We start from the raw sequence: 15,802 nt of genomic DNA, 5'->3' as shown, positions 1-15,802 counted from the left end.
GAAAGAAATCGAGTGGAGGCCGGTCAGGTGGCCTAGACGGCGAATTTACAGGATCAAAAATAACGTACAGCGCGAAGGACAAGGAGTGCGAGGGACGACATACACAGCGCTGTATGTCGTCTCTCGCAGTGCTTGTCCTTCGCACTGTACGTTTCTGATGCACTGTACGTTTCTGTACGCACTGTACGCTTCGCATAATTTCTGATGATAGTCGTTGCGTTTGGTATACCGCCATGGCGGTATACCAAACGCAACGACTATCTTAAGAAATTATGAAAACCTGAGACAGACCGGCAGCTTCCAAAAACAGCGACGGAGGACTCCATCTTTTAGGCCTAGCCTACGCACGGATGTTCTACCATTTGACTCAAACCCTCCTACTAGGGTGAGGGACGTGGCCCCGCCCAGGTATCAAATACACTTCCATGACAGATATATATTTGCGGCCTTCCGCTTGTTGGCATTTGCAGTTCCCAAGGCAAGGACTATGTTTCCTATCTGCTCAATAAAGACATGGCGACTGAGATGAAACAAAGCGAACCTTTAAACCTTTGCGCTGACATTGTCAATTCGCTTTTGTGGCGATAGGCTTTGTGGCATAAAAAACGAAAAAAAAACGTCCGTGCACCTTACCTACGCTAAGACAACAGCTATCACAGCTCGTTTCGAACCAACACCAAACGCGACGTGTTACTTCAGCCGGGGCACGGCAGATAAGGAATTAGCTCGATCACGATGTTTTCTTTATTTCCTTTATTTTGTTCTGGCTAACTCACAGGGAGCTTGTTCGAGGGCACTGCTTTATGATGTGGGTGGGAACGCCAGTCACGTGGTATTTTTCATATTTCGCGGTGTCGAAAAATTAGTACGCAATTAGTACTTGGCTGAAAACACCCCAGTTAGGTGTACCTTGGCTGTTCCTATAAATGTCTCATTGACAATTTGATAAGTAGGATGGGACGTCTTGAGTTAGATTAATGATTACAATTACCCAATAAAATCTCAGTAATGGAAAAATTACTGGCAGCTACTCCACGGTACCATACACATATGCAATAGGTTTTCTTCGAGTAACTACAATTGCGCTTTTTTTTTTAAATATGGGTGCATGATATTTAATTGGGACACCCTCTGTATATTTATGACCTCTGCGTGCAAGTGACGATGTTTCACTAGTACTCTTATTATGCAATCGGAACAACTGGAACGCGGAGTCACATCAAATGAACAGCGAATCATTGTCGCTAGCAGTCCGTAACGAGACGGCACTAATGAAAACGAAATCGATAATGAAACTCGAAATGCGTTCCGACACGTTACGTAATACGCGCCCGCGGATTGCAAGTCTACGCAGTTTGTGACAGCGCATTGCAAGCACGACGGCGGCGTGATGTGTGCGGAGCGGCGGTTGCGTTCGTGTGCCCCATCGATAGACGATGCCGGCGGCATATACAATCCTTTCTCTGTGGCGGCACCGTAATCCTCGGTGCGGCACGCAGCCGCAGTTGAACAAAGTGGACGCTGTACTGGAACATTCCGAAACCGGCGGATTATGGAAGGCCAGATTATGGCAACGATCATTTTCTTTCGGTTTCCTCGGTTTCTTTTTTTTCTTTTTTCTTGCAGGCCAGCGGTTGCGCCGAGTTGTTGGAACTCGGCGATAACGGCTGTTGCAGTCATATGGCTACAAGCGATGACGTACGGCGCACGAAGGAAAGATATGCCTGGGCACAGCAGCGCATGCGCCGACAGCTGAGAATCGTGCTTAATTTTTGCTACAAGAAGCGGCCGCCGAGTGAGCCGCCCGTCATTTTGCGTTTCACGCTGCAGCCGCCCGTATCAGACGAACCTCTGCAACTTATTGTATATGCTCCGGCAGCGATTCTCGACGCTGGGCGCGGTGTCTGCCACTTCACCGACCCCGAAACAGCCATGGGTTCCGCCGCTAGCCTTCTGCTGTGTGGTGTGCTTCGAAGCTTTTTGTCGCGGCTGCTCCAGTTATGGCCAGTACTTCTGCAACTGCGGTTACGGGACTCTGTTTTGCTCCGGAATTCTCGCACGGCCCATTGGAGCGCCCAGAATACGTATGCGAGGCGCGGCGTATTCCATTCCATTCGTTCTTAAGCACGAGCTGTCACGCCTGACGCCGACGACGCCCTGCCGATAAGGTCTCAAGTCGCGCCTGCCATGGTCTTTTCTTTTGTGCGCGTGTTCCCGCCAACGAACTGACCATGCCATCTAACCGAGGGACAACGAAGCAACTGTCGTCGCCACGTGCTTCAACTACCTTGTGAGGTGAGTTATTGTGTGTGCGTGTTTTTGTTTTTGTGCGTGTGTGTGTGCGCGCGCGGGTGCAGACTGTACGTCGCAGCTAAGATAATCTAAGTTAATAAATGAAAGTGAAGGATTCACAGTGCAAGATAGTCGTAAAATATGTGGTCTTCTATCGTCAGACTTCTGGCAACGGAACACCGTAGCCTTAAAACTGTCTTGCACTTTGCTTTTTTTTTTTTTTTTTACCAACTTGGCTAACGTAGCTGGAGCGTCCTATATATCTCTCGTTGGCGCGGCTCCTTTTTTTTTTTTTTTTTTTATACCTGCACGAAGGCCTCTTCCTATGTTTAACCGTTGACGCGTGACTAGCGTGGTTCCCCAAATATAACGAGTTCCCCCGCCCCCTAGATAGATATTTCGGGCTGCTTAACGCGCCTCGGCGAAGCCTTGGGACTCGTAGCAAACATATATCGTCTTCGATACAGTTACACAGTGGTGAGCCGCCTTGTCTAGGGCACACCGCCAGGGCTCTGAGGAGCAGCTCGTCTTAACGCTAACCATGGCTAACCGCTGGGCTCGAGTTGCGCGTCCACCGCGTACGCGCGGAAAAGAGTCGGGACTCGTCGCTTCCTTGACCGTTCAGTGCCCTTTAACGTGACGTTGCCATGGCGGCCAGGCAAGCAAGCGCGAGTGATGGCGGGTGACTGCGCCTGGTATTAGAACATTGCCGTGCAGCGCGGCTATGGCGGCGGGAAGCGAGCGCGCAAGATCGCATCTAGACAGTAAGGCGATGAGGCTTCCGGCTCGTAGCTTTCTCTTTTTCTTTCTTTTTTTTTTCGCGCGTGAGCAGTACTACTCGAGCACAGCGGATAACGTTCGACAGTGCTGTCTTGCACCGCATTACCCGCGGGCGGCGCGCTCTGGACAAGGCTGCTCACCTCTGCACTCCACGTCTCCGTGCCCGCTCCCACTGCGTATTTTTTGCGCCGTATTCTGACTTACAACGCCTTTAGCGCCGCATGAATGTGCTCACGGTGCAACTACAGCAGCTCTGCGCAAGGCAACAGACGCCGATGTGCAGGCGCCTCACGCGGTCTTCGAAGTCGCGCGGTCAATCGCCGCGCAAGTCGCGAAGGACTTTGTCGCGTTCGATTGTGTCGCTGGAATATTTGAGGCGTTGTTTGTCCAATAACTTTAGTCGGAACAACGAATGTCTCCACTCTCGCCGAGAGTGAAGCGTCCGAGCCCGTCCGTTCACTTCGTTTTGAGACGGCGTTTCACAGTGTTACGTTTCGCCTACAACGCACGGTAATGCCGGCGCGGATGCAACGGACGCCGGCGCTTTGTTCAAAACGGCGGACATTTTGGCCTGTTCGACGCCGCCGCAACGCCTACCCGCCAAGCGTGTCCAGGCGTGTTTCAGTGCCACGTGTCTTCGTGTGTGCGTGTGTGTGTGTGTGCCCTCGCTTGTCAAAGCGCGGCAGCCGGGGAGCGGAGTTCCCCGAATGAGGGGCCTGGAGGTCTCTCGGCTCAACCGCTCGCGCCGTCGTGGGCCCCTGCTGCGCCGTCCCGTGACCTTCATCCCGTGACCTTCCCTCCTTCCCTTTTGGACCGCGACGCCGAGGGTATAAGAGCAGCTGCCCCCGGACGCCAAGAGAGAGGCTCCGATTTGTACTATTGAGTTACGTGCTCTCCCGTCTCTCCACTCCGGTCGACCTGACCGGCCGCTCTTTTGCTATGTTAGAATAAACAAGTTGTTTTGTTACCAGTCTTCTCTTGCTTTGCCGGGACCTTCGGATGCTTCCAGTGCCCCAGGCCGCCAGGCCAACGCTACCCTTGGGGCTTGCGACCCATTGGCAATATCGGGCGTCAGCACCGAGACCCCAACAACTCGTGCCAGCGGTACGATTACAACATCTGGTTGCCAGCGGTGGGATCGCGACAACGGAGGCCAGCAGCGAAGAGATGCGGTTGACTGTATGCTGAGCAGCTCAACGACCATCCGGGAGCAGCGCAACGAGCCCTGTGTGATGACTGGTTGCCTGCAGCGGAACGACTGCGCTGAAGTCTTGGCTGCGAGGTTTGGTGAGTGCGGGACTTTCTTCTTCTGAGTTTTGCCAGGCTTTTGTTAGTGTTAGAAACAGAGCTGGTAATTGTGGTTGTCGTTGCTACCGGGTTAGTTTGCGGCAAGACAATAGTAGGCAGTAGAGAAAGCAGCATTCAGAGCAGCCATGGATTTGAAGTCGTTGCGCAAACCGAAATTGTTGGAGCTTGCGAGAGAGTTGGGTCTGGATGTCTCAGACAAACTCAGAAAACCAGAACTGCTAAGGGCTATTCTTGAGTTAGAAGCTGAGGATGACGAGCTGTCGGAATGCCTTGAGACCATTGAGGAGAGGGAGGAGCAAAAAGAGAAACAGGAGCGCGAACGTAAAGAACAAAAAGAGAAACAGGAGCGCGAACTTAAAGAACAGAAAGAGAAAGATGAGCGCGAACGTAAAGAACAGAAAGAGAACGATGAGCGTGAACTTAAAGAACAAAAAGAGAAAGAAAAAGAAGAGCGCGACCGTCAACACGCGTTGGAAATGAAGCGTCTCGAGTTAGAGATGGAACGCGCTCGTAATGGAAGTCAGGCACACGGTGCAGGAGAACGAGTATTGTTCAAAATGACTGACCTGATGCGGCCGTTTAAGCTTGGAGAGGACATTGGTTTGTTCCTGGTTAACTTTGAGCGAACGTGCGAGAAGCAGGGGTTCTCTCGGGAAACGTGGCCACAGCGCTTGCTCACTTTGCTACCCGGCGAGGCGGCCGACGTAGTCGCTCGCTTGGAGAGAGAGGAGGCAGAGGATTTCGACAAAGTGAAATCGAGTCTGCTAAAAAAGTACCGGCTGTCAGCGGAGGCGTTCCGTCGGAAGTTTCGGGAAAATGAGAAAGGCAAAAGTGAGTCATATACAGAGTTTGCCTACAGGCTTATGTCAAACATGCAGGAGTGGCTCAAAGAAGAGAAAGCGTTTGGTGACCACGAGAAAGTTCTGCAGTGTTTCGGGCTAGAACAGTTTTATAGTCGGTTACCTGAGAACGTGCGGTACTGGGTCTTGGATAGGCCAGACGTTAGTACGGTGGCTAGAGCCGCTGAGTTAGCCGAGGAGTTTGTGACGCGTCGGGCTCGCGGAGCTAAGGACGGTCAAAAGGGTGAATTTGGCTCCAAGTTTGAGAGGCCGAAGTTCACAACCATGAGGGCAAAGGGGGATACACGTAGTGCGGATGCGAGTGAAAGCAGTCCGACCGAACGTAAGGAAACGGCGGCAACCGAAGCCGAACGCAGAAAGCGGTTCGAGACGAGGCAAGCGCGCGTTTGTTATACGTGCCAGAAGCCGGGTCACTTTTCGGCGCAGTGTCCAGAAACAAAAACACAAGTCGTGTTTTTGTCTATATGCAGCACTGACGAGAACATGAAGCTTCTCGAGCCTTACATGCGAGACCTCCTCGTGAACGGGAAAGAGTGCCGAGTGCTTCGCGATTCCGCAGCTACGATGGATGTAGTTCACCCCTCTTACGTAGAACCCGATATGTTCACGGGCGAGTGCGCATGGATCAAGCAAGCAGTGGAAGCTCATAGCGTGTGTCTGCCGGTAGCAAAAGTGCTTATTGAAGGACCTTTCGGAGCACTTGAGACGGAGGCCGCAGTGTCATCTATGCTGCCCCCCCAGTACCCGTACCTATTTTCGAACAGGTCCGATCACCTCCTGCGCGAGAAGGGGCTTTTGTTTGGGGAGGCTAGCGTTCAGGCCTTAACCAGATCGAAGGTTCGGGAGCTCGCTGCAAAGGCGGTAGTTGCGGGGCCGACGTTGTTGAACGATGAAAAAGGGTCAGAGGCGCAGCAAGCTGGTATTCAGAGCACGCCCGAACTGAATAAAATTGAGCCTGTAGCGTTAAAGGCACCAGATACTGGAGAGGAAAATCCCGACACGGGAAAGTTAGAAGAGCTGTCTCCAGCTTTGCTCATCGCGCCTACGTCAGACGGACTTAACAGGTTGCTAAAAGTCAGCCGGTCGGCTTTGATAGCCGAGCAAAGGAAGGATGGCAGCCTAGAAAACATACGCTGCATTATCAAGGAAGGTATCGCCAAGAAAAATGCTCGCTTTGTGGAAAGAGGTGGGGTCCTGTACCGGAAGTATCTAGACCGCAGGGGAGTGGAGTTCGATCAGCTGATCGTGCCTCAATGCTATCGTCAGGATCTGTTGCGCTTGTCGCATGGGGGTTCGTGGTCCGGACACCTAGGAGTTAAGAAAACTAAGGACCGTCTCTTGCAAGAGTACTATTGGCCAGGGTGTTTTCGGGACGCAGACCACTTTGTGAAGACATGCGACACCTGTCAGCGGGTGGGCAAGCCAGGGGACAAATCGAGGGCGCCGTTGAAGTTGGTGCCTATCATTACGGAGCCTTTTAGACGGCTCGTTATTGATACAGTGGGACCTCTGCCGGTAACAGCCACGGGGTACCGACACATTTTGACTGTGATCTGCCCCGCGACAAAGTTCCCTGAAGCAGTGCCGCTTAAAGAACTCAGCTCAGTTGAGATAGTCAATGCACTACTGTCCATATTTGCGCGAGTTGGTTTTCCTGCAGAAATCCAGTCAGATCAGGGTACAGTGTTTACTAGCGCTTTGACGACAGCCTTTCTCGAAAGGTGCGGGGTAAAGCTGTTACACAGCTCAGTGCACCACCCCCAGTCGAATTCCGTTGAGAAGCTCCACTCCGTCATGAAGCGCGTGTTGAGAGCATTGTGTTTTGAACATCAAACTGACTGGGAGCTGTGTCTGCCTGGAGTGATGTTTGCTTTAAGAACCGCGCCGCATGCGGCTACGGGGTTCTCGCCAGCTGAGCTGGTGTACGGTCGCTCGCTGCGATCTCCGCTTCGCATGCTTCGAGAATCATGGGAAGGCAGGGGCGACGACCCAGTCGTGGTAGAGTACGTGCTTAAGCTCCTCGAACGCTTAAGAAGGGCACAGGAGTTGTCAGGTGAAGCAATGGCAGAGGCCCAGCAGAGGGCCAAGGTTTATTATGATCGGACAGCCAGGGCCCGTCGTTTTGAGGTGGGCGATGAGGTCATGATATTGCGCACATCGCTAAAGAACAAACTCGACGTGCAGTGGGAGGGCCCAGCACGGATTGTTCAAAAACTGTCGGACGTTAACTACGTGGTGAGTCTGCCAGGAAAGCGGAAAGCACAGCAAGTTTACCACTGTAATCTGCTCAAACCCTATAAGCAACGGGAAGCAGTGGTGTGCATGATGGTAAACGTGCCCGAAGAGCTTCCGGTCGAGCTTCCGGGACTAGGCTCAGTGACGAACAGGAAAGACACCGATCAAGTCATTAGTGACTTAATAAGTAAAGCATCGCTGTCGCCTGAGCAGAAAACCGAACTACACCAGCTCTTACAAGAGTTTCAAGGTCTGTTCTCTGAGAGGCCTGGTAGGACTTCTGTCCTTACTCATGACATAGAACTTACCTCCCCAGAGCCAGTACGATCCAAGGCGTACCGGGTGTCACCCCGCCAGAGCGATATTATGGAGGCTGAGGTAAAGAAAATGCTACAGCTCGGTGTTATTGAAGCGGGTGAGAGTGATTATACCTCCCCTTTGATTTTAGTTGAGGTACCGGGCAAGGAACCTCGTCCTTGCGTCGACTACCGCAGGCTTAATTCCATCACTAAGGATCAAATTTATCCGATCCCTAACATCGAGGAGCGCCTTGAGAGAGCGAGTAGCGCTCAGTTTATTTCCACCCTAGATCTTGTCAGGGGTTATTGGCAGGTTCCACTTACAGAAGAGGCTAGTAGGTATGCGGCGTTCATTTCACCAATGGGGACATTCCGTCCTAAAGTTTTGAGTTTTGGTTTGAAGAACGCGCCATACTGCTTTTCAAGCCTCATGGATAAAGTGTTGCGGGGACAGCAAGAATTCGCTTTACCGTATCTAGACGACGTAGCGATATTCTCCGCATCCTGGCCTGAGCATATGGCCCACTTGCGGGCAGTGCTAACCCGCCTGCGCGATGCGGGCTTGACAGTCAAAGCTCCCAAGTGCCAGTTAGCACAGGCCGAGGTTGTCTACCTCGGACACGTGATTGGTCGGGGTCGACGCCGCCCCTCTGAAATAAAGGTGGCCGCTGTGCGAGACTTCCCGCAACCGCGCACGAAGACCGATATTCGGTCGTTCTTAGGTGTCGCCGGCTACTATCAGAGGTACATCCCCAGGTACTCTGATATCGCGGCTCCCTTGACGGATGCTCTAAGAAAGACAGAGCCGCAAACAGTCGTCTGGGACGAGACAAAGGAAAGAGCTTTTAGCGCCCTAAAGAGCGCCCTAACAAGCCAGCCTGTGCTACGATCGCCCGACTACACAAAAGGGTTCGTTGTTCAGTGTGATGCTAGTGAGCGAGGCATGGGCGTTGTACTGTGCCAACGGGAAAATGGAGAAGTAGAACACCCCGTCCTGTATGCTAGTCGTAAGCTGACGAGTCGTGAGCAGGCGTATAGCGCCACCGAGAAAGAGTGTGCGTGTATCGTGTGGGCCGTTCAGAAATTGTCATGTTACCTAGCCGGCTCGAGGTTTATCATTGAAACGGATCACTGCCCTCTCCAATGGCTGCAGACCATCTCTCCCAAAAATGGCCGCCTCCTGCGCTGGAGCCTCGCTTTGCAACAATATTCCTTTGAGGTGCGTTACAAAAAGGGGAGTCTCAACGGTAACGCCGATGGCTTAAGTCGAAGCCCCTAACGTGGGAATCAGCCTCAAAATTGCTTGTTACTGATGTTTTTCTTCCTGAGGCAGGATTTTTTTTTAACTTATTGCTTTTGTGTAGTGTTTCAAAGTGATGATGTGCTTTTTAGTGCAATTTTTCGATTTATGGACGCGTTCTGAGTGCTGCTAAACTACTGTAAGGAACTAGGCAGCAGTATAAAAGGGGAAAGAGCCTGGCAGGGCTTAGTGAGGGTTGTGCCGTGCTTGCTGACTGAGCGGTTGACTTTCAGGCGTGGTTCTAACGCTTGCCGGAAACGAGAACAAAAATGTCAACTCTCCCGAAGTCACTTTGCAGTGTCCTGTGTGCACCTGAACGTGAGAACGAGGCCTTCTCTGTGCGCTGCGCTCCAGAAACGCCAAGGACGCCCAACTTCGGTTATGAGCATCATCGAGCGACATCCCTCCGGACAGCGGATGCCGTCCCCTGACCATCGGGATCTCCTTCCCCCGGCGGGGCGGTCTGTTACGTTTCGCCTACAACGCGCGGTAATGCCGGCGCGGATGCAACGGACGCCGGCGCTTTGTTCAAAACGGCGGACATTTTGGCCTGTTCGACGCCGCCGCAACGCCTACCCGCCAAGCGTGTCCAGGCGTGTTTCAGTGCCACGTGTCTTCGTGTGTGCGTGTGTGTGTGTGTGTGCCCTCGCTTGTCAAAGCGCGGCAGCCGGGGAGCGGAGTTCCCCGAATGAGGGGCCTGGAGGTCTCTCGGCTCAACCGCTCGCGCCGTCGTGGGCCCCTGCTGCGCCGTCCCGTGACCTTCATCCCGTGACCTTCCCTCCTTCCCTTTTGGACCGCGACGCCGAGGGTATAAGAGCAGCTGCCCCCGGACGCCAAGAGAGAGGCTCCGATTTGTACTATTGAGTTACGTGCTCTCCCGTCTCTCCACTCCGGTCGACCTGACCGGCCGCTCTTTTGCTATGTTAGAATAAACAAGTTGTTTTGTTACCAGTCTTCTCTTGCTTTGCCGGGACCTTCGGATGCTTCCAGTGCCCCAGGCCGCCAGGCCAACGCTACCCTTGGGGCTTGCGACCCATTGGCAATATCGGGCGTCAGCACCGAGACCCCAACAACTCGTGCCAGCGGTACGATTACAACAACAGTAATGATTAAAGCCCTGCGATGCATGCGCTTTTAAGAGTTTTTCTTTTTCAAAGTGAGTTCTGGTTATATGTATATACACGTCCTTTTCTTTGCCCTTTGTATTCCTTAACGTCCTTTACCAGCCCTTTGTATTCGTGGTCGCATTATTTGTGTGCCATTGCGCTACGTTGCACAAAGCCTGTGCTTACCATGACTTTTTTTTTTTTCACAACCGTAGGCGATGCTTGTGCAACCAAATGACCGTGGCACTACCCTGGAGGACGACGGAGCATCTGTCGCCGCAGCGTCGCTTCGGCATCTAATCGACGAGGTGGGAAGTGTTTAGCTTGCGAGGGCGGCGCGGCCATTAACTTCCTCATCAAAACTGATTGACAACATTGGCAAATTATATGTAGTTAACTGTAGTGCCCGATTAGGCACGAGCTTCCATAAACGGCCGCAGCCACATCGGGTCGTCGCCGTGACGGAAACGGAGAGGACGGGGTGGGGCGATTCAAGCTTCAGGCTTAGCTAACACTAGGAAGGTAGCTGGCGTTGCGCGTAGGCCACAGCTGGCAGGAGTCCTCTACCTCGTTTGCGACACGGCCATCGGCCCTTTCCGAGTGCTATCGCTTCCCGGCCGCAGTTTCGCGTCCACGCGCGCGAAAGGGCGCGAAATGTGGAACCGCGGAAGTCGGTGGCATGCGGAATTAGCTTCAGGCTAACCAGTGGCGTATTACTTCCAGTTCATCTAGCTACGCTGAAGAACGGACGTTGCCTTCGGTCCGCAGCGCGGCGCGTTGCGGCCAAAGTACGTGGCCACTTTCCCATTCTTCATGTCACGCTGTTTTTGTCGCTCGACACGCGGACCATGTTCGACGAGTTCATCTATACCACGGCTGGTGCGCTGACGCTTTTTATGGTGAGTACCTACTTTCTGGTTATATTTGTAATTTGAAAACATGGCCTTTTTTTTTTTTTTTTTTTTTAGCTTCAAGTACGCATTCTACACTTCCCCTTCTGGCCCACTCCAGCAACATCTCTGCGCCTAAAGTGCCCCACACAGTGTGCTGCACGACGCTCCGTGGAATACGTCGACTGCGCGTAAGTAAATCGGAGTTCGTCTGGCCCTTCTGTGGAATTGTGCTGACGAGTGCTTAACACGGCTCCTCCTTGTCGTTTCAGTTCCCCAGCCTTGGCCATCAGTCACGTGCGGCGGATTTCCCATGGCCCTGCCGTGTCCCTGCCGCATGACGTTCAGCGTACCTCGTCCGGCCGTCTGAACACTAATGCTCCGGACTCACAGCTACTGGCTTCCTGGCGAATGAAGACACCTGCCCGCCCCGCCCTCGAGCACGTAGTCTTCGCATAAGTCAATCGGAGTTCGTCTGGCCCTTCTGTGGTATTGTGCTGACGAGTGCTTAACACGGCTCCTCCTTGTCGTTTCAGTTCCCCAGCCTTGGCCATCAGTCACGTGCGGCGGATTTTCCATGGCCCTGCCGTGTCCCTGCCGCATGACGTTCAGCGTACCTCATCCGGCCGTCTGAACACTAATGCTCCGGACTCACAGCTACTGGCTTCCTGGCGAATGAAGACACCTGCCCGACCCGCCCTCGAGCACGTAGTCTTCGCGTAAGTCAATCGGAGTTCGTCTGGCCCTTCTGTGGAATTGTGCTGACGAGTGCTTAACACGGCTCCTCCTTGTCGTTTCAGTTCCCCAGCCTTGGCCATCAGTCACGTGCGGCCGATTTTCCTGGGCCCAGCCGTAGGTCCCTGCCGCATGACGTTCAGCGCACCTCGTCCGACCGTCTGTACACTAGTGCTCCGGCCTCACAGCTACTGGTTTGCTGGCGAATGAAGAAACCGGCCCGACCCGCCCTGGAGTACGTCGACTGCGCGTAAGTAAATGTCTTTCTTACCTGTAATGCGACAGTGTGCTGACAGCTCATTCACACGCATTTTTTTCTTGTTTCAGTAGGCAACCCTTGTCTTCACATCGGCAGCCCGTCAAGATCTCTCCCGCCTGTGTAGTAGGCGATGAGATTTAGTGCTCGCCGTAGTGTGGCAAGCCCTGCTCTCGCGACAGTTCATCACAATGCTGCGCCCGATGACGTTGAGCTGCAAGAACAGTCCATCTCTGCGTGCTCCGTGCTGCCTCGACGACGCTGCACATCTGAGGATTCATGAGGCCAACACCGACCATGAGACATCCTTGCCCGAGTCCTTTCCGCCCGGTAGCTGTATCATGGCCCTTAAATACTCTCGTATTGAGAGTCCCTGACTGTTTGACGAGCGGGTCTAAACAACTCCAATTAACATGCTGGCTCATCTGTGGTACACTGCTCAGTCATTCTGGAGATTAGTGCGCATCAATTCACATTCTGTGCTCTCGTAATGGTACGCTGATGCTGGTTCGTATTGCGAAGTTGCGCCCGCGTATGTGTTCGTATGCGTGTGTGTGTGTTCCTGCTTGTATGTTGCTGCATGTCCATTTGTTGTGCCCGCGTGCGACTTCACTCCCTTCATATCGTTGGCCTCATTTTCGCTGGGTGCGTTCTCATTTCTTCGATCACATTTTTCTTGGCTGGCCTCGCTTAATCGGTGAATTCCTATAGAAGGCTCGTTGATGGTTCCGCAGTGATGGTCGCGGATTTTTTCGGAAACCATTCGAATTTTGGCCTTGGGCGTTCCCCTTCATAGAAGGGCGCCCACTCGTATTTATCTATGGCCCTCACCTTGTGAACTTTTCTGATCCAATGGTCTGTTTGTATCTTTACCTTATCCGCATCTTCCTTGTTTATCAAGTCATCCATCCTGGCTAATACGAAGCATCAGCGTACCATTGCAAAAGCGCATGAGGTGAATTAAAGGCAATAAAACATGTTAGCTCGTCAGGATCATGATGATCAGCTTATCCTTTGAAATCTAGAGCTGTCATGGCACCAACCTTCTCTTTAAAAAAACTTGTGTACCATCATTATTCATTTTAGCGGTAAAGCTGCGTACCCCTACAGTCAAGTAAAGCAGATCGTGAACCTCCCTTCAGCAAGGTTGCACATTTATCAGATGCCACCGCCGCACAGACAGTTACATCACCGTTCCTTGTGTCCTTCAGTGCTCACTGCCCTAGGCCAATTTACGTGCTTGCAGCCACTTGTACTTTTCTATAACATGTTCTTGCTGTGCGATGTGCACTGGAACTTAATAAAATGGCGATTGTATATTGTATAGCCCTATTTTCCCATTTGCTGAGAACATTGTACTGTTGTAAGCATCTTGATTTTTTTTTTCTTGTAGCGCATATTGTCAACACTTCGGCGTTCACCGCCGCTGTATGTGAACTGAATTAAAATGTTGGACTTTGCTCCAGAGTCGATAACTCCTCCTTTCAGAGACGAACTCTCCTTCTGATCTCCCATTATCCCTGTGCTGTGCCAACAGGATTCCACTTGCGCCTACGAATTTCTAAATTTCTTCACCTCGCCTGTCCTTTTCCCGTCCTCGACTGCGTTACCCTTCTCTTGGCACCCACTCTGTAACCCTAATGGTCCGGTTATCTAACCTACGCATTACCTGACCTGCCCAGCTCCATTTATTTCTGTTAATGTGAATTAAAATATCTGCTATGCCCGTTTGCTCTGTGATCCACACCGCTCTCTTCCTGTCTCTTATCGTTACGCCTACCATCGTTCTACCGCTCTTTACGTGGTGGTCCTTAACTTGCTTTCGAGCTTTTTTTGTCAGTCTCGAAGTTTGTGCCCCATATGTGAGCACCGGTTGTACTGATTGTACATTGCTTGTACACCTTCCTTTTTCGTGATAACGGTAAGCTTCCAGTAATGATCTATGTCTGCCGTATGAACGCCAACCCAATTCCATTCTGTAAATTTCCTTCTCATGATCAGTGTCTCCTGTGAGTAATCGACCTAGGTAGACTTATTCCTCCGCAGTCTCTAGAGGCTGACTGGCGATCTTGAACTCTTGTTCCCTTGCCCGGTAATTGATTATCTTTGTCGTCTGCAATGTAATATTCAACCCCACTCTCTCTGTTAAGGTCCTCAACTATTTGTTGCAACTCGTCCCGAGTGTTGTTGAACACGACACTGTCATCTGCAAACCGAAGATTGCTTAGACATTCGCCGTTGATCCTTACTCCTAAGCCGTCCCAATTTAATAGCTTGAATACTTCCAAGTACGCAGGGAATAGTATCGGAGAGATTATAGGTATCTTCATACTTGTGGCGAATTAAGAGTAGCTGTGGAATCTTTGTACATATTTTCCAAGATATTTCTGTAAGCCTCCTGTACTCCTTCGTTACTTAATGCCGCTGACTGCTGGTATCTACTGAATCAAATTCGTTTTCGTAATCTGTGAAAGCCATGTGGAGCAGCTGATCGTACTCCGCAGGTTTCTCATTACCTGTTTGATTACATGAATGTGATCCATTGTACAGTATCCCTTCCTGAAGCCAGCCTGTTCCCTTGGTCGACTGCAGTCCAGTGTTGCCCTTATTTTATTGGATATTATTTTGGTAAATATTTTAGATAATACTGGGAGCAAGCTAATGGGCCTATAATTTTTCAAATCTTTAATGTCTCCCTTTTTGTGGTTTAGTATAATGTTTGCATTCTTCCAGTTTTCCGGGACCCTTGCAGCCGATAGACACTTATAAATAGCCGCCAGTTTTCCAAGCATTATGTCTCTTCTATCTTTTAATAAATGGACTGTTATTCCATCTCCTCCTGCCGCTCTTCCTCGTTCCATGTCTTGCCAAGGCCCTTCTGACCTCATCGCTAGATATAGGAGTTTCTGTATGATGTTCATTACTGTTTCTAATTGAGGTATCCTGACTCCTCTGGGTACTGTACAGGTAAGTATTTAGATGTGGCGTAATTGGTGGTATGAAAGGAAAGCTCACCTGGCCGAATTCGCAAAGTTTTAAAGATTAAAGCCTTTCTAGGCTCATGGTGAAATTTGTGTCAGCGGACCTGACCTCTGGAGTGTCCGCCGAAGCGTCATCACGCCGTGACATATTAAAGACAAATTAAAGAATGAATAATTATTGATAGTGACAGTTAGTGAATGATAACGTTATAATAGAGATCGGTAGAAGTTAATGACTACTAATGACTCTGAAATGACCAATATGTTTAACGGCTTGTAATGACAGCAATTCATTAGAAATGTCTAGTAATGAGTAGTAATGACTACTAATGACTGGTACTGACTACTAATGATTACGAAATGGCCGATATGGCTAACGACGGCTTGTAATGATCACAATTGATTATAAATTACTAAAATGCTAACTAGTGAGCATTAATGACTGAAATGACTTGTAATGACTAGTAATGGCTACGAAATGACCAATATGTCTAACAACCACTTGTAACAACTACAATTGATTAGAAATGACTAAAAACGCTTAATAAAGAGCAGCATTGAGTAATAATGACTGAAATGACTTGTAATTACTACTAATGACTACGAAATCACTAATATGTCTAACGACAAATTGTTACGACTACAATTGATTACAAATGACTAAAATGCTTAGTAATGACCAGTAATGGCAAATTATTTTGTAATGTGTACTGATGACTATATGATTAACATGTCCAACGACAGCCTGTAATGAGCACAA

The 15,802-nt window shown here is 50.8% G+C and overlaps 2 long non-coding RNA genes across 2 annotated transcripts; both read left to right on the top strand.

Annotated features, from left to right (window-relative positions):
- Positions 1 to 1,211: 1,211 nt before the first annotated feature.
- Positions 1,212 to 10,480, top strand: LOC140218963 (uncharacterized). Its single transcript, XR_011895157.1, has 2 exons — positions 1,212 to 2,295; positions 10,396 to 10,480. It is a non-coding gene; the product is annotated as an uncharacterized lncRNA (long non-coding RNA).
- A 1,030-nt stretch (positions 10,481 to 11,510) lies between these two features.
- Positions 11,511 to 13,526, top strand: LOC129382309 (uncharacterized). Its single transcript, XR_011895156.1, has 3 exons — positions 11,511 to 11,789; positions 11,871 to 12,055; positions 12,133 to 13,526. It is a non-coding gene; the product is annotated as an uncharacterized lncRNA (long non-coding RNA).
- The last annotated feature ends 2,276 nt before the right edge of the window (positions 13,527 to 15,802 follow it).

This window comes from Dermacentor andersoni, chromosome 6, assembly GCF_023375885.2.
Source record: "Dermacentor andersoni chromosome 6, qqDerAnde1_hic_scaffold, whole genome shotgun sequence".
NCBI lineage: Eukaryota > Metazoa > Arthropoda > Arachnida > Ixodida > Ixodidae > Dermacentor > Dermacentor andersoni.
Note: the sequence above shows the minus strand (reverse complement) of the source record. Positions and strands in the feature narration are given on the sequence as shown.